We start from the raw sequence: 22,878 nt of genomic DNA on the forward strand, positions 1-22,878 counted from the left end.
AAATATCCTTTTTAACTATCACCACTGAGGCTGGATCTACATCGACCCCTTTAACATTATTTCATCCTAATAGAACCACATTAGATATGTCATTTTAAAATTTTAAAAACAGGGCATACTTGTTAATTAAAACATTTTTTACCTTGGTGGTCCCCCCCCCCCCGTCAAATGTAAGTAATACCCGGCCACATGATTTTCCAAAATGCTGATTCTTTCCCTGCTGGTTGCTCTGCTCCGCTCTGGGGTCACCTTTTAACCCCCCCCCCGCCTCTTGTCTTTTGTTCTCTGCCCCTCAAATACCAATGGAGGGAGGTCGGAGTTTGAATGCAGTAAAAAAAAAAAGGTAAAACACTACATAGGGACATACAAGCGGTGTTTCACCGATATAGCAGCATAAAATGATTAAAAAATAAGTGATTAAAAAGACAAGTTAATAATGAATTACGAACGTAAAAAGTAGGACATCGGTATTATCAAAACCATTCCTTAACCCTTCCTTAACGTTAAAAACCATGAGTGTAGATCCGCCTTGGGTTGATATCCTCTAGTCCAGTGTTTCTCAACCTTGGGTCTCCAGCAGTTTTTAGACTACAATTCCCATCATCCCCGACCACTGGTCTTGCTAGCTAGGGATGATGGGAGTTGTAGTCCAACAGCAGCTGGAGACCTAAGGTTGGGAAACACTGCTCTAGCCAGTAATATGCATTATGCTCCTGCTTTTAAAAATACTACCCAGTGGGAAGGAGAGCAGGCTGATCAGCAGTGAGGCACAAGAACCAAGCAAACGGTGGGTGCATGTATGAACTTAATGGATTTGTATCCTGCCCTTCAGTCTAAATATTTCCACAAAGGCTGGATGGTGGCTTTTCTTTGGGAGGGCACACTTTCCACACAGCATGTTGATGTTTCCTCTCAAAGGTCTTTCCCAAACCGGCATAGCTGGGTTTGTAGGATTAATTGCTTTTGAAATCTCCCTAGTCAGTTCCCAGTTCAGAAAAATAGGGCATCTTCATTCAGCATTGTTTCGCTGCAAGCCCACCCACAGTGGAACTCTGGCAAAAATGAATATTTTTTATGAAATAAAATAAAATAAACACCCTTCAGGATGCTGAGCAGAAAGAAGAATAAAATATTTATTTTGGAGATCAGAAGAGTGGAAGTTGTCATGGGGCAGAGGAAGCGAGGCATTAGGGAAGCCGTCAACCTCCACTCCAGAGAGGCTTCCTGGTGCCCTCCTTCATAGATCTTGATGCGCCTGCAGTTTTCACCAACATCCCTCAGTACTGCAGGGCAGAAAAGGACAGTTCATAACCAATCAGGAAATACAATTGAAGCCTCTCAATACGGTTGAGGCCGTTTAAGTGGTTATATATAGTCTAACTGTCCTAATTCTGAACTTTTTCTGTCAGCTCCATGGTAATGAAATATTCATTATCTTTTGAAGTTTACATTGGACTGTACTTCAAAAACTATCAGCACATCAAATTATAATATATAACTGCTCTTTAAAAATCTGATAGTTGTAATCCTTTGTGAGATGCATTCCCTCCCCCCCCTCTTTTGCAATTTCTTCATCAGTGCAGATGTTAGCAACTCACACGGGACAGCTAAAAATGTCTTTCATAAAAGCTACAGAAGAAAGCTGTAAATCATATGCTCCAATTAAAGGAGAAAAACCGAGGTTTTGCGGCTTACAAGACAGGCTCACAGGAACAAATTAATACAAGGCAAAACATATAATGCTAAGACTAATGCTGTCCTTCCTCGTTATTAGGTTTATTAGGCGATTGGACTTTTTTGTGAGTTAGCATCAGTACTTTGGGGAACCTGTGGTCCTCTGTCTGTTGTTGTATACAATTCTCATCATGGTTGACAATTGGTCATGGTAGCTGGGGCTGAGGGGAGTTGGTATCCAACATCTGTAAGGAAACAGATTCTACATCCATGCCACATACGACCCAAACAGTGCACCTCAGAACTCCTCTGCAGCTTTGAAACTCCTTTTCACCTAGAGAAAGGAATAAAGCTTTGACCTAGCCTTAAATAAAACTCATAAGGAAATTGGTTCTTGAGTGACTGTAGAATGCATTGAACAGGGGCAAGTCTACGATCTTGATCAAACTGCTGGCCATGGGGCTCCTTGGCAAGTATTGTTCCAGACCTAACTAGGAAATATAAAATTGGGGTAGATTTCAATTTTTGAAATTGTGTGTGTGTGTGTGCTTTGTTGTCATAATCGCTTTTGTTGTTGTAATCAAATGATACAGTTTTTAATTTTTTTGGCAAGGCTGCTTACCCACTGGATAACATCCAGAATTTGTTGTCTAACTTGACAACAAAAATCATTTCCTACTAGTATTGAATCTAGAACCACTTTAACTGCCAACAGTCATGTTAAAAAAAAGAAAAGAGATAGCAATTCTGCGTCTGGAATAATTTGGAAATTAGATTTGGAAATTACCGTATTTTTTGCTTTATAAGACACACCCGACCATGAGATGCCCCTAGTTTTTAGAGGACAAAAACAAGAAACAAGAAAGCAACGCAAAGCCTCTTGAGCAAAGAGGCAGGAGCGCTTCGGCTGCACTCAAGAGGCTTTGCATGGCTATCCCTGAAGCCAGGAGAGCAAGAGGGATCGGTGCGCACCGATGCCTCTAGCTCTTCTGGCTTCAGTGATAGCTGCGCAGCCTGCATTCGCTCCATAAGACGCACACACATTTCCCCTTACTTTTTAGGAGGGGAAAAGTGCATCTTATAGAGCGAAAAATACGGTAGGTTTTTGAGCCTTTCATTCAATGTTTTTAATGCTTGAAATACTGTGCTGCTGCTGCTGTTCACTGAAAGCTGATTCCTTTATAAAAAACCAAAACGTTTTTATTAAGCATGTTATCCCTAGAGGATAGTTACGTAATGGCTATAATCAGCACTATTTTTCTAGAAAAAGAGGTGCTGGAACTCACCATGAACATCTCTCGTTCTTTTAGAATGCCAATGGCGCACACCTGAGAGGTGCCAGAACTGAGTCCTGGCGAGTTCCATCTGGAAAAAAAGCCCATGCTATAATGAATCTATAAGTCACTCCTGGAAAGAGACAGATAAATGAAATTAAGAAGAGCTGGCTGGGGCTGATGGGAGTTGTAGTCCAACAACATCTGAAGGGCACCAGGTTGACCAAGGCAGCTATAAATCAACAAGCAAGGACTACAAAATCAGCCAATATTCCATACTCAGCTATTTGTTTTTACAGACAGGTTTTCTAAAAGGCCCCAGCATATAATTAGGGCCCACAGATGACGATGATGAATGTGTAACTCAGAAGAGCTTCTCTGGTCTGCTGCAGCACAAACTATAGTTAAGGAATTTTAAAGCAGTCTGATGAACGGATGTAAAACCTGCTGCTCCAGAGCTGGCATTGGATTCTAGAAATTCCAGAAAGGATAGATTTCCTTCCCTCTTATGCCTTGATATCCAATCCTCTGAGGGACTGCGACTGCACACCGTGTTGGATTAGGTTGCAAAGCAACTTCTTTTGCAGAATCAGTTTGCACTTGTTTAGCTCATAAATGAGGGGGGCAGTGCACATCACGGGGGCAATGGAGCAGGCTGTTATTATCCTGTTCTGTTTTCTAAATGTAGGACTAGTTGCCATTTGATTTTAGATTTTGTGTCTCCCTTCGTACATATAGGAGCTGACTGGTTAGCGGTAAAGAAGTGTGATACGTTTTTCATGGGACGTAGCAACTAGCAGCAATTTGGTTGGCAGTGGATTTTACCTTCCAAGAGTATGAGTTATGATTCCTCAGTTTTAGAATATGAAAACCTTCTCCAAGACTTAAAAAAACCCAACAACCTCATTCTCAATTAAGATGATAATTATTTCAGCCTTTTCCCAGCAATCAGATAAAGAGAAAAAAGGGGGGGAAGCGGGAAACACAGCATCCATCTAGGATATATTAAAGATAAAATCTACAAATCTGCTGTAAAAAAGTACGGAATTAGATTTCTAAAGCATGTCTCAAAGCCTCTCAGGGCCATGTTAATTTCCTGTGGGCAGTTGTGTTGCATAGGAGAACAATGATCCTTTATGTCTTCATTGGATGATGTTCTGTGACCCTCTTAAAATGCAGAAGTGCTGCACGAGTATTCTTCTATGTGTATTCTTCTCCCATTTCTATCCTCCTAGCTTTTGCTTTGAATTATTTTAAGGATACTTCCTTTTTTTAAAAATAATTTTTATTAACTGGCCAATCACATCAAATTAAATCACATCACATAATTCCAAATTACAAAGCCAAATTTTTAAATTTTGTTGGGGGAACCCATACTTCAAGATCCAAAGGGGGATTCAGATCATCTGCTTATTACTGCGTTAATGTCCAAATCAGTCCCATTCCACATCGTATCTTGTTCATATAATTTCTATTTTTCCTTTACGATCTCTTCTGTTAGTCTCCTTAAGCCGATAAGCAAAATAATAATCCTGTGTGGATTTCCCGTTCCTCCACTAAGTCCAGATGGTTTCCATATATCTCCTTCGTAGATAGCATCGCTCTTTCCATCATGAATTTGGCATTTGTCGCTCTTAAGTCCCACCGAGGAGTTGATCCACGATATGAAAACAACTCTATTTCTCTCTTTCTCCTCCCAGACCCAAGAGCTCCAACAATGCCTCCCAAAATGGCGACGGCATTTTTAACTGCGCCATTCCAAAACTCTTAGCTTTCCAGCTTCATCTTGAAACATTGCTTTGGTTCGAAAGTTTATCTCCACACAGCCTTAAATCCACAGCTTAAGTCCTTAGTTTCTGACTCATTAGGGGAGGGGATTCTTGTTAAATCACATAAGAAAAAGGAAGGCAGGTTTTTTTCCCCCTCCCCCCTCAGTCATTTGTCATACCGTATCTTGACGTATCTTCTCATATTTTATTCTTGTCTTGTTATCAGAGATCTCTTCTGTCAGCAGTCTTTACTCCCCTTTTTCCTTGAAGCATGTGCAATTTATCTCGTCCAAATTGTTTCTTTTGAAGATGCTTGCAACTAGCGGCGCGAATCAGGGACGGCGTCCAGGAGTGCCGGAATCCCAAAGGAGGGCTTTGTGCCTAGTGCCCCCACCCCCACAAATTCGGGGGTGGTATAGGGCACAGCAGGCAAGGGCCACCCCCCCCCCACAATCCTGGGGGGGGGTTAAGGAGGCTAATTACCCCCATCATAGCCTCCAAATTACCTCTTGTGGGTCGGAGAGATGTTATTGTCAGCCATCTTCCGATGCGCCACCTAGTGGCCCCCCGATACTTCCAGTTACTTATTTATTTGACTCATCTCCTTTTGGAAAGTACCGAGCAACATTCATAAGACTCTCAAAAGTCTCTCATTTAACAACAGATCACTCGCTACGCCTACGTAGCTTCAGCATTGCTACACTGTGTAGCTGACTTTCATCTTAACAAAATAATTACTTCATACGAGTCTCAGACATGGAAACGAAAAGTTGCCACCCCACCATCCAGACATCTTATGAGGTCCTCCTTCCACAGTTCTGAATACCCCCATAGCATTGGATCAGAATACTCAAGAAACTTTTACCCACGCATTGGACTAAGGCTGCAGTCCTATACCCACTTGTCTTGGGAGTAAATTCCATTAGACTCATGGAACTTGCTTGTGAGTAGAGATTAAAGGATTGCAAGCTAAGTTAGCTATGACTTAAGTTTCAGTAGGACCTTTTATTCCAAATCAGGACCAAGAAAGAAGCCCCCCTAATTTCTTATACTGTAGGGTCTCAGTCTAGATTGGAGCCCCTATGGTGACAATTCATTATTATTATTATTTTTGTTAAATACTCAGACAGAACTATGCAGATGTGGCTGTGTGTCATTTGGCCTTCAGCAGTGCAGGTTATGCTTTGCTGCATGAGCAGTTCATTCCCCATTAGTAATCAGTGTAGACAATACTGAGCTGGACGGACCATTGTTCTGCCTGGGTGTAAGACAGCTTGCAAGGTTCCTAACTACGTCAGATGTACCTGTTTAGGGAAGTTTTTAATGTTTGATGTTTTATTGTGTTTTTAATATTCTGTTGGGAGCCGCCCAGAGTGGCTGGGGAAGCCTGGCCAGATGAGCAGGGTGTAAGTAATTTTATTATTATATTATATTATATTTTTATTACTTAGTGAGTGGAACTGGTCTGTTTGATCAGGATGCCTTCCACACATAGAACATGTCTGTTTATAGTCACAGCTGACTATTAAAATGTGTGATAAAACCAGAAATCTGGCAAGTGCTAATCTTAGCAACTGATTGAAGGTATGCAATGGCTTGTGGGGGGTAGTGGTCTGAATTGTTTTTGAATGTTTTACATTGTTTTAAACGTGAATTTATTTTATTTTAAATTGTACTATTTTAATATTTTGTTGTTTGCTGCCCTGGTTTCCCTTGCTCAGAAGAGTAGAATAGAAAATTAATAATAAATAAAATAAAGTCACATGTGGGGAAAGTACTGTTGTGTTCAGGTACTGCTTCTGGGCTTTCCTTGGTTGGCACTGGGAGAACAGGATGCCGCGCTAGCTGGGCCTTTGGTCTGGTCCAGCAGGTTCGCCTTACGTTTGTTGTTGTTTGTTTAAAGAAAGCAAAACTGGTAAAGATGTTGACATCTACCTTGGGAGTGCAATAAAATAACCATTCAGATTTAATTGTTTATCAGACATTACTCACTTGCAGGTGTGTCAAAAGTGTCCTGCGGCAATGACTTTTACAAAGGCCCCCGTTAGCTTCCAGAACAGCTTTCCTTGTATTCATTCATTGATGGTAACCTGTGCAATCATTGGTGCAACTTAGTAATTCACTTTGCAAGAAAAAGAGGTTTTAGATTGATGCAAAAAGGCAATGGCCTTAGGAGTGAACTGTTGCAGAAGTGACATGAAGGAGAAATGGACAAATATGCACATCCCCCCCCCCCCATATGCTCACTGCTGGCTGCTGATCTTATGTTGCCTTCCCTCCTGCCTTTCCTCCACCTCTGGCTTGACATGTCCTACCCTACAAAAATCTTACTCCACTCTTATCACTTGGAATGACTCCATTGATTATAGGACATAGGTGGTTACCTGCCTCTGGTTGTTGTTGTTCATCTTTCTGTTGCTGTTTCATCTTCCTTCCTTCCTTTCCTTTCCAATTATTGTTAACCCAGCCCAATCATAAATTTTGGTCGGATTTGGTATGATCGTCATTGTTTTATTTTTAGCTTTCTGGACCTTAGCAGATTTTCCATAGGATAATGGGAACCCACAGTTAAGAAGAAGAAGAAGCTCTTTTTAACTTGTGGGAATCCCAACATGAAGAGAGATTATTGTGTTCTCAGAGATCTGTGTGGGACTTGCTGCCCAAATATGTTAAAGTAGGCGTTTGTTATCATAGCTCCCCCCACACTCCCATCGGTTGTTCTTCTGAAATCTTAATTATATGATTGCTACAATATGTACGGCTTTTTCATGCTTTTAAGAAGAAATGGGACCTCTGAACTTTAAAAAAAGAGAGAAGTGTAAAGTGTTGTTGTATTATCTGTCTGATCTTATTCTGTTATTTATTGTTTTCTTGACTGTGGATGGGCTTCTTGTGTAAGCTTTGTCCTTTTATGTTCGTTTTAAAGGGAGCTCCCACTCATAAACACAGAATGCCCAGACGTCGCTAGATTAAAAGAATGTCTTTCTGTCCAAACAGTCATCTTTTGTAGAATAAAAATTGGCTGTCTGATATTTAATGAACAGAGGTTTTACTTATCGTGCAAAAATAAGTGGGAGCACTTACTGCATTTCTGATCTGTTTACTTTCCAGAATTTAGAGAACATTCTGTCTTTTAAAAATTGCCACGAAACTGACAAGCGCCATTTCACAAACAGCACAGTTCTCATGCTCCACATGTGCATTTTTGGAGCGCATGGAGCTCTAGCCAGTCATGGGCTTCCCTGTTCATAAGGATGCCAGAGCTTACTCACACATGAGTTCCATATGCGAATCCATTTTTTTGTTTTGTGTATCTACTAGATTGTAGGCCTAACAGCGGGGACAGTCTTCCTACTGATACTTGAAAGCTGCTCTGGGATTTTATTTATTTTTTCCTGCAGCAGAGCATGGCAAAAAAAAAAAAAAAAGAACACTGAGTATTATTATTTTTTAGTACAAGAAGTCACTAGATCAGTCTTCATGCTCTGTGCCAATTAAGCATAATAAAATATATTTTATTAAATGCAATAATTTCAACAAAAAGCACTGAGTTGTTAGGTAATAAATCTGCTTACTAATATTCTGTGTTGCTGTAGCTCTTACAACACTCACAAGGTGGAAATACTCCTATTCCTATTTGCTTTTCCAACTTCATGAATAAGGGGAAATTTCAGCTGGAGGCTTTCGAGTTTCCACTCATAGCCACTACGTGAACTTTTGCATTTCTCTGCTTATCTGGAGTGATTTTCAAATTCATCTCCACTTGCACTGTATGTTGTCATACCTTAACTTGTTTGGGTGTCTTTTTAAGTGTAGCTTTCATTATTCATTTCCTGGTTATTCAATGCTTGCTCGGTGTAAAGTGAGTTAGAGCCATGTTATGAAATAACCATTCATGTGAACGAGTGCTGGGATACCACAGCTACTTGATAATTTAAAGTAAGGGGAAAGCTGCTGGTTAATTCCTTCCCAGCCTAAAAAAGAGATGTCAAAAGTTTTCGCGTTTTGAGTGGCCAAGCCCATTTTCCCTCCCAACTTCTTGAGATGTGGTTGTTGTTCTTCAGGGTGATTACTGTAATAACTAAAGACAGGGAAAGCAATAACAAAAGACAGGGAAAGCATTGCAATGAAAGAAAGAAAATTCCTGATCAGTAGGAAGAAGTACAGAGTGAAGGGAGCAATGAATGAATCCACTTAGATTAGCAAAATTCCATTTGGTTTTTCAAGCACCATTGGGGGAAAAGAGGTTGCATGTCCTGCATCGCTACTCAAAGCAGTGATGTGCTTCTGCTGGAGATGCAGCAGTTATTGCAACTGGTTCTAAATAGTTAATTGCTCACAAGAGTGTGTGCCTTTTCAGGAGCCTTGTAGTGCCCACATCAAACCCTAGTACTTTATTGCTATATTTGGGATCAGGGGGTTCTGGTAACCCCCCCCCTTTTCCACTCTTTCTTTTCCTCCCATAGTTTAGGGAAAGGACTTCACCTCAAGGATGTCATAGGTTGTTAGCGCTCCAGAAGGCCAAGCCTGCCCCCAACAAACATTTCCTTCTTTTTCTCGAACAGACACTCTGACTCTTAATCTCAGCATCGCAGCTTCGAACCCCAAGTTGGGCAAAAGATTCCTGCATTGCAGGAGGTTGGACTAGGTGACATTGTGGTCCCTTCCAACTTTACAGTTCTATGACTCGGTGCTCAACGTTTCATCGGTACTGGAAGTTGAAAAGCATGGGCTCTCTGGCCATTTAGGGACAGGTTGGTGGGAATGCAATTTTGTAAAATGTAATTGTCTTTTGAAATTACAACCTGACGTGCTTCTATATGGCTGCCCTATTTCAGGGTAGCCCTGTTTCGCTTTCTATCAGATAGCCATTAAAGAACATATCAGGCTTGAAATCCAGGCTTCTGAAATAGTCTAGGTGGCTTTGGAGAGGACAGTCTCTGAGCCTAAAGTAGGTCATCGGATTGTTCCAAGATAACCCTGTGCACACTTTTGAGTTCCTTGGACAAAGGACAGCATCCAAACAGAGTCTGAGTAATAGCAACAACTTATTGTGGATTTGGTGCCCTGCTGCAACTGGAAATGCTGCACAATTTTCTAATTGTGTTTTAAAGTGCTTTGAACTGAAGGAATGCCAAGTCAATATATGAAACCTGAGACTACTATAGAAAGGTGCAGAGACTAACTGTGATTTAATAATTTATGCAGTGGGTTATATTCTTCGCCTTCTCCTAATGCAACGATTCCCCCAGACAGCATTTACTCCTGTTGTAGCTTTATAACTACTACACTTTGAAGGGATGGTGCTAATATTGAATTGTGTTGGCTGTTCCATTGTGTGCAAGAGGATCATATTCTTCATGACTTCCAACACACCAAACCTTTCAGTTACCACTATTTCTCGTAACAATATTTGAATACTGTCCTTCATGCAGAGAACTCAGAAGCGTACAAGGTTGTTCTATGTATTGCTTTGAAGTTTGTGTATTTTAATACTTGAAAAAACGCCCTTTTGCAACTTCATTTAATGTATCTAGCTTAGCCATTTAAAAATCCTATGACATTGTGTGGCAATATTTTCCCAGCAGATTCTTGTCCTTAAAACCCTACAGGTACTTCTGTGGATGAGATGAAGGCTTCACAATGACACAGCGAGAACTCATATTTTAGTTCTCAAAATTAAATTAATATAAGGACAACAATAGTGCGCAATACAGCAGATTGTTTTGTTGGTAAATTACAATAATGAAATGTGAATATATTATGTGATTTTGTGCCTGCCTCCCTCCCTCCTCTGTTAGGGCATTTTAAAGACATAATTTTAAAATAGATGCTTTAAGAACATAATTCCAAAATAATACCAGCAAGGGATTGCTAACAGTAATAACATAATATGCTTAAAACTCTGAGAAGTTGCCAGCATTATGAGTAGGTGCAGCTTCTAAATGCTTATAGTGTAATTCAAAACATCATTAGAGGGGTGAAACAATGGAATCAGAACTAGGTCATAAGGATCTTTTAAATATTTCAGTGCATCTGTTAAGGTTTACAGTTTGTCCATTAAAGGCTTAATCATATTGTACTTTTGGATCATTTACAAACCCCTGCAACGACTGACTTGCAGATTTATAGGAGACTTGTCTGACCAGGGGAAAAATACTATTAGAGAAAAGTATTTTAAAACACATTTTCCCTATGTGGACATCAAAACTACAGATCTTAATCTACCCAGAAAACATGAAAGCTTAAGCACCACTTCACACATTACATTTTTTAATATATACCTGAGTAGTATAATACTTCTAATTCCTGGAATTACCGATAAAGTGGTTTGATCCTGTCTACGAGTCCCTTTCACGATCATTTGGCCTTGGATGCTCTATGTCTATGAAGAGACTCTGGTAGAGACTTGCAGTTTTTTCTCTTTTCTTATCCCCACCCCCAATTTCTAATTTCTTATAATATATGGCTTTTGTAAACAACAGTAAACATAAACAATAAATCAGTATCATTCATGTATGGACAAAGTCAATACAAGTAATTTAAGTATCTAGATTTGGGAACAAAATAGAAGATAGTACATTTAATCAGGAGGAAAAGAGAGGGGGGAAATATAGAATTGAAACATCTCTGTAGCACAGCTAAAAAGTATTGTGTGTGTCCCCATCACTAACAATGGTTTGCCTACTTTGTGTGCCACTTTGCACATCTAATTTGCATTGTGGTTGAGACAGGTTGCCTTTTTTTTTTTTTTTTTTTTGCCCCGTGTGGCAATTTTCAGAAGTTGAGTTATGAGCAGACTTCAAACAACCAGCATTCTTTTCTTCCTTTTTTTTTAAAAAAAATATTTTTAATTAGTTTTTACACATATTCTCTAGCATAACATCCTTTTAAACATCATTTTGAAATTTTTGGCTATCACAGCCTAAGACTTCCTTCAACCTCAACTGATGGTTTTCTAAAGTCTTTCTAATTATGCATTTTGTTACTATAATTATTGCTATAAACTCAAATTTCCAATACATCTATTCTTAATTCTTTTCACAATAATTTATAAATTGCTCCTTACAAAACTTCTTTTAACCCTACAAGCAATGTCAATTGGTTACAATTGCTTTCCAATTATATCCAAAACTTCTTCCATTCCTTTAGGAAAATTTGGTCCTGCTAGTTTCAAATTTTCCCTGTTAGTCTCTCCATTTCAACATAGTTCATCAGTTTCTCTTTCCACTCTTCTTTAGTTGGTGTTTCTTCTTGTTTCCATCTTTGGGCTAATAGTATCCTTGCTGCAGTTATCGCATATAAAAACAATTTTTTATCATTCTTATGAATTTCTGTACCCACAATACCCAATAGAAGGGCTTCTGGTTTTTTAACAAATGTATATTTCAACATTTTTTTATCTCATTCTAAATCATTTCCCAGACGCCCTTCACTTTCTTACATCAAACAACCAGCTTTCACGTGGGCCTTGATTTTTGTGAATCCTAGTGCGCTAGGAATGGGAAACTTGTGGCCCTGACAATTGGCCAAGCTGGCTGGGTCTGATGGGAGTTGGAATCTAACAACAGAGGGTTGTTTGTATTTTAAAACCGATATAGGCCTTTTCCATATTTGAGCAATATTTGGCTATTAATCCATGCTTTTCCTATTTAAATTAGACCAGAGTAGTCCAGATCTCAGGGGAAAGCACTGAGATTGGTGTTTGCGGGTAGCGTCATGTGGACTATACAGATTAAATGGGAATGAAAACAGCTGCAAGCACACCCCATGTTTTTTTAGGGGGGAGATTTCTGCTCAGGGAATTGTCACAATCAAGTACATTTCCATCATCCACTTCCAGGTTGAGATGGGAGCTGACAAGTGAATTTCCAAATGTATTGTGATGTTTATATATAGTTGGATGCAAAATGCACACACCATATTTAACATTTAAGCAGTAGTGCCTTTGTGATCTCTGTAGGAGGTTACAGCACATTACACTATTTGAATTTGAATTCTTTTCTGAAGTCTCATTTGCCCCGGTTTGCCAAGAAATGGTTCCGAGTGCATTTAAAAGTGCAAATTGCTTTGCAGGCGTGACAAACTCATTAAACCTTATGGCAAGTCTGTGGGATACAGATCATTAACACTCACATTTTGCATTGGTTATGAGTAAGTTTGGTTGTGGATATTCCCATGGGTTTCTGTTAAATAGAGGGAAGGGATTAACAGAAGGTCATGCTGTGGTTAGAACTTATACCTAAGCCCTCTGCAGAGCTTAGGTATTACAGTCCTGAAAAGCTAACATGAGAAGAAAAGGGTGGCAAGGCTACACGATTAGACGCACTACTGCCATCATACAACATGCACTGGCTTTGATTACTTCTGCAGCAGGAAACCATTTCTACTTGTGAAGACTCCCCTTGCAGCTAAGAACCCTGATCTTTCCAAGTTCAGAGGACAGTTCTCTGTTGGAAGTGGTGTCCAGTCCAAGGTCAGATTAATGATAAAAAAATAACTCCACTAAGGAAAAGTAGATAGGGGCCTTGAGGTTTCTCATCAGCAATGAGTATATTGAGTCACAGACTTGACCAGGCACACAGATGTATCCCACTGTTTCTATTTAAATTTTACTAATTGTTTCCAAATTTGCATCTATGCCTATAAAGTAGCATGTGACGGTTTTATGCAAGTCTGTGTACTTTGTAACTCTTTACGGCCCTTTTAACAATATGTTGGTGGCTACAGTTCCCAGGATTCTTTGGGGGCAAGCCATATTCTTTAAATGTGTGTTAAATGTGCTTCTGCTGTGTGGTGTAGATGTGCCTTGTCTAGCATCCTATTACAGTAGTGAACTAGATGCCCATGGGAGCTTGCATGCAGGACTTGAGTGTAGAGTTCTGAACCATGTGGGTTTAGCGCTCTAAACCATGTGGGGAGCCTACTTGCCTAGAGGTCACCTTCATTCAGACCTTCCCCTCCTCCATGCATGGAAGGTGGGGGAGGGGGTTAAAGAGGGGGGCTGGGCCTTCGAGTGCAGTCCTACTCTTCCTCTTACACAGTGGTAATCACATGAGGGGACAGCGAGTGAATGGGGCTTTTGTGTAACACGAATTCTACTGCAAGATGAACAAGAGATCTGATTCAGAGACGTCTTTGGAACCATCGTTTGGAATAATGGACCGAAAGGGTTGGGAATTCAATAGAAATGGAAGCATTTAAGGCAGACGGGTCAGTAGATGCCCAGTGTTCTCGGCAAAATCCATTTGTTGTCTAAGTGGTTGCGCTTTTGTGGCGCCTACTTTAATTAAGGCCCTGACAGGATTTCCATTATAAGCCCATGTTTTAAGAGGTTTATTGCTCGGCTGTAAAAATTTGCTCCAGGCGGCCTGTCTCAGCCTGAAAATGTTTTCTCAAATTTTGAAAAAATAATAATAAAACAAATTAAGTTATGCAAGTAAGGCTTCTGAGATGCTCGTTTTCAGTGGCATGTAACTAAATCAGCTCTCATGTGACACCAGTCTTGTTCTTCAAGCTCTAGAACAAGGAGGTGCCAGTCGAAGTGATCTGATGCTGTTAAAAGCAAAGCTTGCATTTGCAAAAGTGTCTCGGTCCTGTGTACCTATAAGACCACCCATCGCAAGCTCTAAGTTCAACCAGGAGAGCTGTCAGCAATGCAGTGCACAAGGCCAGTACAGAGGGCATGTGGGGATGTATTTTTGGCATCTGCCCAATCACTTTTGCTCTTGCTAAAGTCCAAGCCTAGGCATTTTCTGCAAATCTTGTTAAACCATTTTTTTTTTTATCTGACTTTTTGTGGTTAGGAATGAGGTAGCTGAAGGAAAGATTAGAGATGCTTCCATAGGAGACGGTTACATACAAGAATAGCCATACTTGGTTCATTCACATTTTATGTGGTGTCCAGTCATTTTTCTGCCGTTTTATGTTTGATCCCCCACAATCATTATTGAAACTGCAGAAAATGTGGCCATTTATTTGTACAAAGAATAATATAGCATGGCACAGTAGAGTGATTTTCCATAGGTGTGTTCGAGAAAAACTGCAGTTGAGATACCCGGTGAGAGGATGGTTCAGGAAACCACAGGAGTGGGGAGTTGTCTCTCCCTCGGGTCCTCTTCTGGACTTGGCATCTGGTTGGCCACTGTCAAGAACAGGATGCTGGTCTAGATGGTCAGATCCTGAAAGCTCTTTCTGTGTTCTTCTAGTGAAATAATGGTGTGGATTAGTGATGTTTTACCATTTCCTGTTTGCAGTGCCAATCTGCAATGTCCCTTCCTGTATTACTTTTCTTTCAGAATTTGTACACCACTTAGAGAGTTTTATGATAAAGCAGTATTTCAGGGGTGGTTAACCTGTGGCCCTCCAGATGTTTTAAGGACTCCAGCTCCCCCCAGCCCCAGGCAGCATGGCCAGTGGTCAGGGATGATGGCAGTTGGAGTCCAACAATATCTGGACAGGCACAGGGTTCATCATCCCTGCACGCTATAATTCTTCCTCAATAAATGAGGTACCAGGTCCTGGAAGAAGGGAGTGGTCTTTATGCGTTCTGTCCTCCTTTGATAATGAAGAACAGAAATTTACTGGTGTCTGCCTCTCTCTGCTAGATGCTCGAGCCAGCTCCTGATCTGGGTAACAACAGGGTCTCCGATTACTGGGAATATTTAATATTCAGAGAGATGTTTATCTAGCAAAGCCGGTTTTCTCAAACAAAGCTTTCACTTGCCCCCAAGATCTCAAAATGCATCTTGTGGAAATAGAAATTAGAAGTTGACTTTTAAATGTACAGTATGCACAGTACTTCTGTGCAAGTAAACTGGAATTCCACCTATGTGGTTTTTTTTTATTTGTAAATTATACATAAGCTTTCTAACTGCTGCAAGCATCACCTCTATTATTTAATAGGCTTCCCTATCAATAAATTATGGAATTTCAGTGGTATGCAAATTCATATCAATATTTGGGTCCTTCAGAACTTCAGACCCCAAACACACTTAAATTATACATACTAATGTAGTGATACTCCACAAAAGTGTTTCCCCCCCTCGCTTAGATAGTACTTTCTATAAAGCTATGCTTTGATCTGCAAGTTTTATTTCCCAGTATAAGGGCAAGAAAGGTGTGTACCAGGCATACTTTGTTTAAAACTGAAATGCCAATTACGTGCTGTTTGAAATAGACACCTGAACTATAACCATTATTTTAAAAGGAAGGGATTTGTGGTATGTAATAAAGGTGGTGGGCCATTGGGTTAAAAATGTTCAGAAATGGAAAGGACTTGCACAACACAATAAAACGTTCTCTAGCGATGAGTAATCAACCAAAGGCTGAGATATGTGTTGGTGTATGTCTGTGTGTATTTGTATGTATTTCCCCAGATTAGGTTATATATTTCTTTGCCGTTGCTTATCTGTGCCCCGTTCATTCTGATACATTTCATCTAGCAAGAGTCCTCTTTCGGTCTCTCACTAGAACCCTTCTCTGAGGCTACCAGAATACACAATAGGAATCAATCTCATGATTCATAGCCCCATGATTCATCTTCACTTTCTCAAACCAAAGTCAGTTTTTTTATGCTTGCTTTCACATGGTATGCTCCAGACATCTTTTGAGATGACAAGCCACCATATTCAGATTAAAGGTCTAACATGTTCCCCCAGTGCCTAGTTCTGAAATTCTTCCTTTGTCCACCCATTTCTCCCCCCCCCCCTTTATTTTCCTCTTGAGATTAGTTCTCCTCTATTATTTTTTTGCTTGACGAAGCAGGTTCTTTTGGTGGAGCATATGAAACTGTGTTAACATGAACTATGGTTATTTTAAAACAAACTAACTTCAAAATTAGGGCAGCACTTTTTATTAGGCAAACAAAAATGTCACAAAAAGATCTTCAAGTTTTCAAGCAGTCCACAACTCTTCATTAGACTAGACAGCTTCTTAAAAATAAAAATAAAAAGGTGTGGGAGAAGAGAAAAATGATCTGGTGATAAATCTATCTATATCTGCATCTAATAAAAGTTTTAATTTGGAGTGTGGAAGAGCTAACAGAAATTAGAGATCTGTGGACTTTGCTGTCCAGGGCGCAGCTTGTATTCCCTTCCCCTCATTACCCCATCCAACATGTTGAAATAGTTTTTTCTCCCTATCCCATTGTTGTTGTTGTTGGCATCACACAACAGATTATACGTTGTTCATCAAGCTCATATTTAGATTCAGTACATAAGGAATCATGTTCAACATAATCTGCTTCTTTTGTTAAGTAGATCGCTTAGCACATTCTCTTTTGTAGGGACAATGGGCCTTTGCAGAACTAAAGACTTGGCCAAGTATATGTGATTGGTTGCCCTTGTATCTAAAGATAAACGATATCATTTGGATACAATAATGTCAGCATAACGTATACTGTGTCGTTACGTTATGGATACAAAATCCTTTTTTAAAGCCAATACAACTTGCTAATTTGCCATGAAAACTGACAAAATGTAGGAAATGAGCAGATTTGCTCAGGCCAGATAAATGCAAACCCTGCAGGGCACATAGACTCTTACCTTGCATTTTAAAAGGGGCGGGGGAATCCTTGCATGATCTGTAAAATAAATTATAAACCGAAACATCTCCTTGCCCCCCCCCCCTTGTACAGTTGCTGTGAAATAAACTAGCCTAGCCACTAAGGGTTTTAGCCAATGAGTGAAGCCAGAGCTGTGATTGAACCCATCATTCATTCTCTCTCTGGAAAACTAGGGTGAGGTCCAGAAGATCAAAGACTGTGGGAGGGGAATCCCCTTGGGGTTTTCAGTGTGCCATTTTTGTTCACTGTATACATGCTTCACATGTGGTTGAATTGTAGCTGAATAATTATGAAAGGCTTTTTTTATTTTGAGAAAGCAAATTAACTTTTTTTAAAAAAAGTATTTAGTTTAAGAAAGTAGACTTTAATTTACTATTCCGCTTTGTGCATTGGTATACCAATATAACAGGGGCACATGATAATAAAGATCAATCCTAGAATACCTTCTGATGTCTAAGCATAGTGTGTTTAAGTTGCGAGTAGAAAATCCTGGTGAATAACGAAAGTAAGTTGTTTATTCAAAGTGCATATTTTCCAAGATTCCTGCAAATGCCAGTAAAGAATGGTTTTTGTCCTCCAACACACACTTTTTGAGTGTGGAAACATGAATGTAGAAAAGTGAACAAATAGAAACAGCCAAAATTGAAATTATTTTTCATCTGTACGCTGTGTGGAAGATTCCAGGGAGATCCCAGTCTGTTGCTGTAATCTGGCTATAGCTAGCATGGTAAACCATAATGATTCCTTTGGAGGTGAGTCATAGAAAATGGGTGAGTTTTACCCCCCAACAAATTCAAAATTTTATATTTTTCCTTAACAAGGGGGGACTGCCATATCGGTAAAGATTTATTTTAAAGGGGTGGGGCCACAAGGGAGGAGGAGGAGTGTGGTTTGAGGAGGAACAAGGTGGGGACAAAATGCCTACCGCTACCTGACCCTAAGGACCCCTAGGAAGCTAGACCCATCCCTGCGTCTTGGCAGTAGATTGCTTGGGGAGGGGAGAAAGCAAGGGACCCAATGCGCATGCAGTATTCTGGGCCCAGGAAATCCTTTTAGCATTCCTGGTTGCAAGCATGCAGATTCTGATTACTTCTGATGTCAACAGTGGCTCTGCAGTGAAATGACACTGGCCTTTGTCATCCCTCACCTCCACTACCACCTTCCATGACACAAGCTAAGAGTGGGGACAGCTGCTTCCACCTTTATCGGTTCACTGCGGCAATCTTGCTTAGCAAAACTCCTCACTAGCCTTTCTGCCTGTGCTGGAAATGTGTGAATGTATCTCTCAGTAATTTAGGACATTTTCTTTCGATTGCTTGAAAGTATGAAAAATTAATGCGTTGGATCAAGACTAACTCAGGATCCAGGTAAAATCAATGGGACTTAAGTCAAGTTTTGATGAATAACTTGCCCCATCTGTTGAGCATCGTGCAGCTAACTTGTAGGGCAATGCTATACATGTCTACTCAGAACCTTGTTTCATTGAGTTAAGCGAGACTTACTCCTGGGGAGGTGTGTCTAGCAGGGGTTGGAAGCCTGTTGCCGTTCAGATCTTGCTGGACTACAACCCCTGTTGTTCTCAACCACAATAGCTGGGGTTGACAGGAGTTGGGAGTCGAAAATCATCTGGAGGGCTGCCGGTTCCCTGTCTCTGGTGTTTCAGATTGCAGTCAAATCCATTATAGGTAAGCTCAACTTTCATAGGTGCAGCAATATACAACTGGCAGGTACACAGAACTGTTCATCACAATCTGCATCATGTCATGAATAATTATTATGCCTTGCTTAAAAGTCTACTCAGTATCATTTCCACAGAAAGATGATCCAATGGTATGCAATGCGTTTTGCAATCTTTTTCATCTTTTCACCTTGTTGCCAACAATCTTTCAGGACTGAGATCTGAGATGGACTGAAATATAATATGACCTCTAGAGTGTAGTGTTACAGAGGCTGTGTTCAGAGGATCACTATTGTAGAATGGTTTCTGCTTAACATTTTATCTACCACATCGCGTTCTCTGCAGAAATAGTTAATGGATGTTTCTTCCTGATCTTTTGATTTCCCACCCCTGTGGAAGAGTTTTGCGCACATTGGACCCAATGACATTAGTGGAACTAACTTAGTCATCGTCATTAATTTGAGTGGGTCTACTCTGAGTAGGGCTAGCATTGAGTACCACCCAAACTGTCTGCCTCCTGACTTGCCAGGCCAAACTCCTTAACTCACCATTTCCCACTTCAACAAGTTCCTGGCCCCATCCTATTTCTGCCTGTGCTTCCCAAAGCTGAGGATAACATGAGACGTTTCTCAGAAGACCTTTTTTGTGGAAGAAATCTTTTATTTTTCTTAGCTAGATAAAGTCTGCTTTTCATAATCTTCTCCATCATGTGCTGGGGGTGGGGGAGAGAGAGAGTAGATGTCATCCTCTCTGTAGGCCACCTTCCTCCAGTGTCGCAGAATGGCACCAGGTAGGTTCAGGGATTTTTGGAAGATGTAAACGGTAGCCAGACTACCAGCACAGTTGCTACTGCTCCCACTTGCAGAAGCAGCAGCAACAACCCCCAACCCTGAAAGGCAAACAAACAAACAACCTCAAGTGTGCTATTGTGACTGTTGTTGGTGAGACCCACTAGTCTCCACCACTAGAACCAGGGCTTTTTTTCAGCCAGAACTCACCAGAACTCATCTCCAGCACCTCTTAGGTGGGCACCATTGCCATTATAAGAGAACAAGGGAGGCACTCATAGTAAGTTCCAGCATCTCTTTTTCTAGAAAAATAGCACCTTTGGGATAATTTTTACTCCCCACTGCAGAAGTTCAGGATTTATTTATTTTTAACACATCAGTTTCTTTGCCCACAGATAGAATAGAGCAGGGGTTTTCAACCAGTGTGCCGTGGCACCCTGAGGTGCCCTGAATGCTGGTCAGGGGTGCCACAGGCAACACTGGCCTCTGTTCCTCTTTCCTTCCCCCACTCTTCGTGTCTCTGCCTCCCCAAGGCTTGATCAGCTGTTTGTTGCAGCAGCCCTGGCTACAAGCTCCGCAGGCAAATGGTGGCTCTGGGGCTGGTCAGGGAGTGCTTGTTGCCTGGAACTGAGGCAGCCTTGGAGTAAGCAGGTGAGGGAGCCTAGCCAGCTAGTCCACCAGCCCTTGCAGTTGGGAATAGACAGACAAGTTGAAGGCTGGGCAGGCGGGCAGGCACTGTGCTGGCCTTTCTTGTGCTTGCTGTGTGCAAGGCCTGCCTGGGAGCAGTGCCTGGGACCGGTGCTGAGGATGAGCCTTTCCACCATGTAGGCCCTGCAGCACCCACTGCTGCCACTGCTGCTTCCCAAGGTAAAGTGTTCACCCTTGGCCAGTCTCCATTAGACCACTAAGGCTTGGTGCATCCTCTTCCCAGGCCCCTGTGGGGCAGTGTGAGGAGGTACCTCTCTTTGGGATGGTAGGGGCAGCTCAGACACCAGGGCAGCAGAGCCCAGAGGACTCACAAGAGAGGGGAGAGGAGAGGAAGCTGAGATAACACTGCACAAGGGAGGGTGTTCGAAAAAGGGTGAGAGGCTGCCAGCTCTGCAGGCAAGGGGTGACATAACTGGGCTCCTGAGCCCCACAGGGGTGCTGCAGAAAGAATGCAGTTGGTCAAGGGAGCCGTGGACTCAAAAAGGTTGAAAACCTCTGAGTTAGAGAATTTTGTGAAGGCATTTGCTCACAGCTCTGTCACAGGCCTTCTGTCACACATGTGGACAGGAACCTTGAAGGTTATCTGGCGCAAGCACAGAGAACCTGACAATGCTAGAAGGCTGTTATCTGCAATATATTTAGATCACCGAAGATTCCCGAAGCCTCACTGGCAAATATTGCATATCCTTCATTAATTTCTAATGTACAGGCTTGAATAACTTGATACGTCCAGTCACAGGTAATTAATACATATTTTGAGTAATGCCAATTACTTCCACTTATCTTATCAAATATCTTTCATCTGCCCAATCAGGGTGATATGAAATTTGAGGAGAAAGCAGGGAGTTTAATTTCCTTATTGAGCAGCGCCTTTTGACCAGAACAGTGACAATTGTTTTCTGTCACTAATAAACGGATTTCGGTTAACCCAGCTGGTGCAGCAGATAATGTGCTGGATCAAGGATATGTATGCCAGCTGGAAATACTTAAATATATTAATATTGTTATTATTATTTAAGCCATTTCCTAATATATGTCAAGAGAACAAACTGTACAGCGGATTAGCATATGCCTGCCAGCACTTCCAGTTTTTCCTCATGATTCACTGACTCCACCTTGAAGTAAACGGTTCCTTGGCCCAACACAATTCACTTGAGATTTTGCTTTCAAAGAAATGTAGGGACAGGAAAGAAAAAAAAATGTCATTTATATTCTGCCATAGCAATTCCCATATCTCTTTTAAAGACCGTGAAGTTATATTTTGTTTCCTGTTTCACTTTGTGGCCTGGAGTCAGTGGGTTTAGCCTTATAGTTATTTCTTGCTCAATTACTTGTGCGCTAAACAACGTCAAGAGACTTTTCTAGTGCATTGTCCTTTAACTAACCTTGGGTTAGTTTAGGATTGTGCCAACCAGGGGTGTAGTTAGCCAGGGTTGCGGGTCATTGATCCATTATGTTTTTTGGGAGCAGAGTTCTAGGAAAGTCCCCATGTTGGCACCCTACAACCCTGCTCCCAACGAGTGATGATTTGCATTGACTTGTGCATTGCTGCTGCAAAGTTCTCATATTAATTGCCTTCTAAGTAGCTAAAGAACGAGACTAATAGGTCATTATCTGCAGCACCCAAGATTTTTCCCTCAGGCAGTTTTGCAATTTTGCACCAGAATGTCCTTGCCAAGAGCATTGCCAAGGACATTCTGGGCTATCTAAAGGCTCTGCTCTCTGCCTCCTCCTTCCCTCTGGGGAAACGCTTGAAACGGGCTTCATTTGAAGGCAAATTGCTATTGCTTTGGGAAGGACCCTGGTATTTTGAAGCTGAGGACTTGTAATTTAATTTCTGCACGTTTATGTCTCTACCCTGTAAGGGTTGGTTTTTTAAAAAAAAAAATATTTTACTTGTGGGCTGTGTTATTGAAACTTTAAAAGCTGCTTTGCTTTGTTCTGCAAAAACCCAAAAATGTTTTGCTCTGAGCGTGTGTTTGTGTGATTTGCTCTGAGTTGCAACTTATTCTCAGCAAAAGCCAAGCCTCTTGCTCTTTCTACCTTTGTCGTCTACTTGATGAACTAAAAACAAACAAACCAACCCATACCCTGATCCTGTATATATTGTTCATCAGAACTCCAAACAAACGTAAGAGACCGAAAGCTCATTTTTGATGTATAGTCTTAGAAGATTGCATAATCTTAGAAGGCGGCAGGGCTGTGAGGAGGTGTGGAATGACTGTCATAAAGGAACCCTGCACTTCTGAATTTGCCACTACGCTACCAGCACCAACCACTGGCGTCCAAAGGTTGTTTTGAGAGGATATAGGACTCTGTGTGTGAGGGGTGGGTGAGAAAAGGAGAGAACCCAAAACTGACAGATTTGTTCCTCCCCCATCTGGGAGGTGGGTTCTCAGTCTTTGGCTGGGTATAATAAGAT

At 41.1% G+C, this 22,878-nt stretch overlaps 1 protein-coding gene and 1 long non-coding RNA gene across 3 annotated transcripts in view; one reads left to right on the forward strand and one right to left on the reverse strand.

Annotated features, from left to right (window-relative positions):
* RNLS (renalase, FAD dependent amine oxidase) overlaps positions 1-22,878 on the forward strand; it is a 96,109-nt gene that overhangs the window by 24,362 nt on the left and 48,869 nt on the right. The gene's annotated exons all lie outside the window — the stretch shown is intronic.
* LOC310762796 lies at positions 1,459-8,637 on the reverse strand. Its single transcript, XR_014548182.1, has 3 exons — positions 7,102-8,637; positions 6,710-6,807; positions 1,459-2,008 (listed from the first exon to the last, which is right to left on the reverse strand). It is a non-coding gene; the product is annotated as an uncharacterized lncRNA (long non-coding RNA).

The sequence above is a fragment of the Podarcis filfolensis genome, assembly GCF_964270895.1.
Source record: "Podarcis filfolensis genome assembly, chromosome: 5".
NCBI classification, from domain to species: domain Eukaryota; kingdom Metazoa; phylum Chordata; class Lepidosauria; order Squamata; family Lacertidae; genus Podarcis; species Podarcis filfolensis.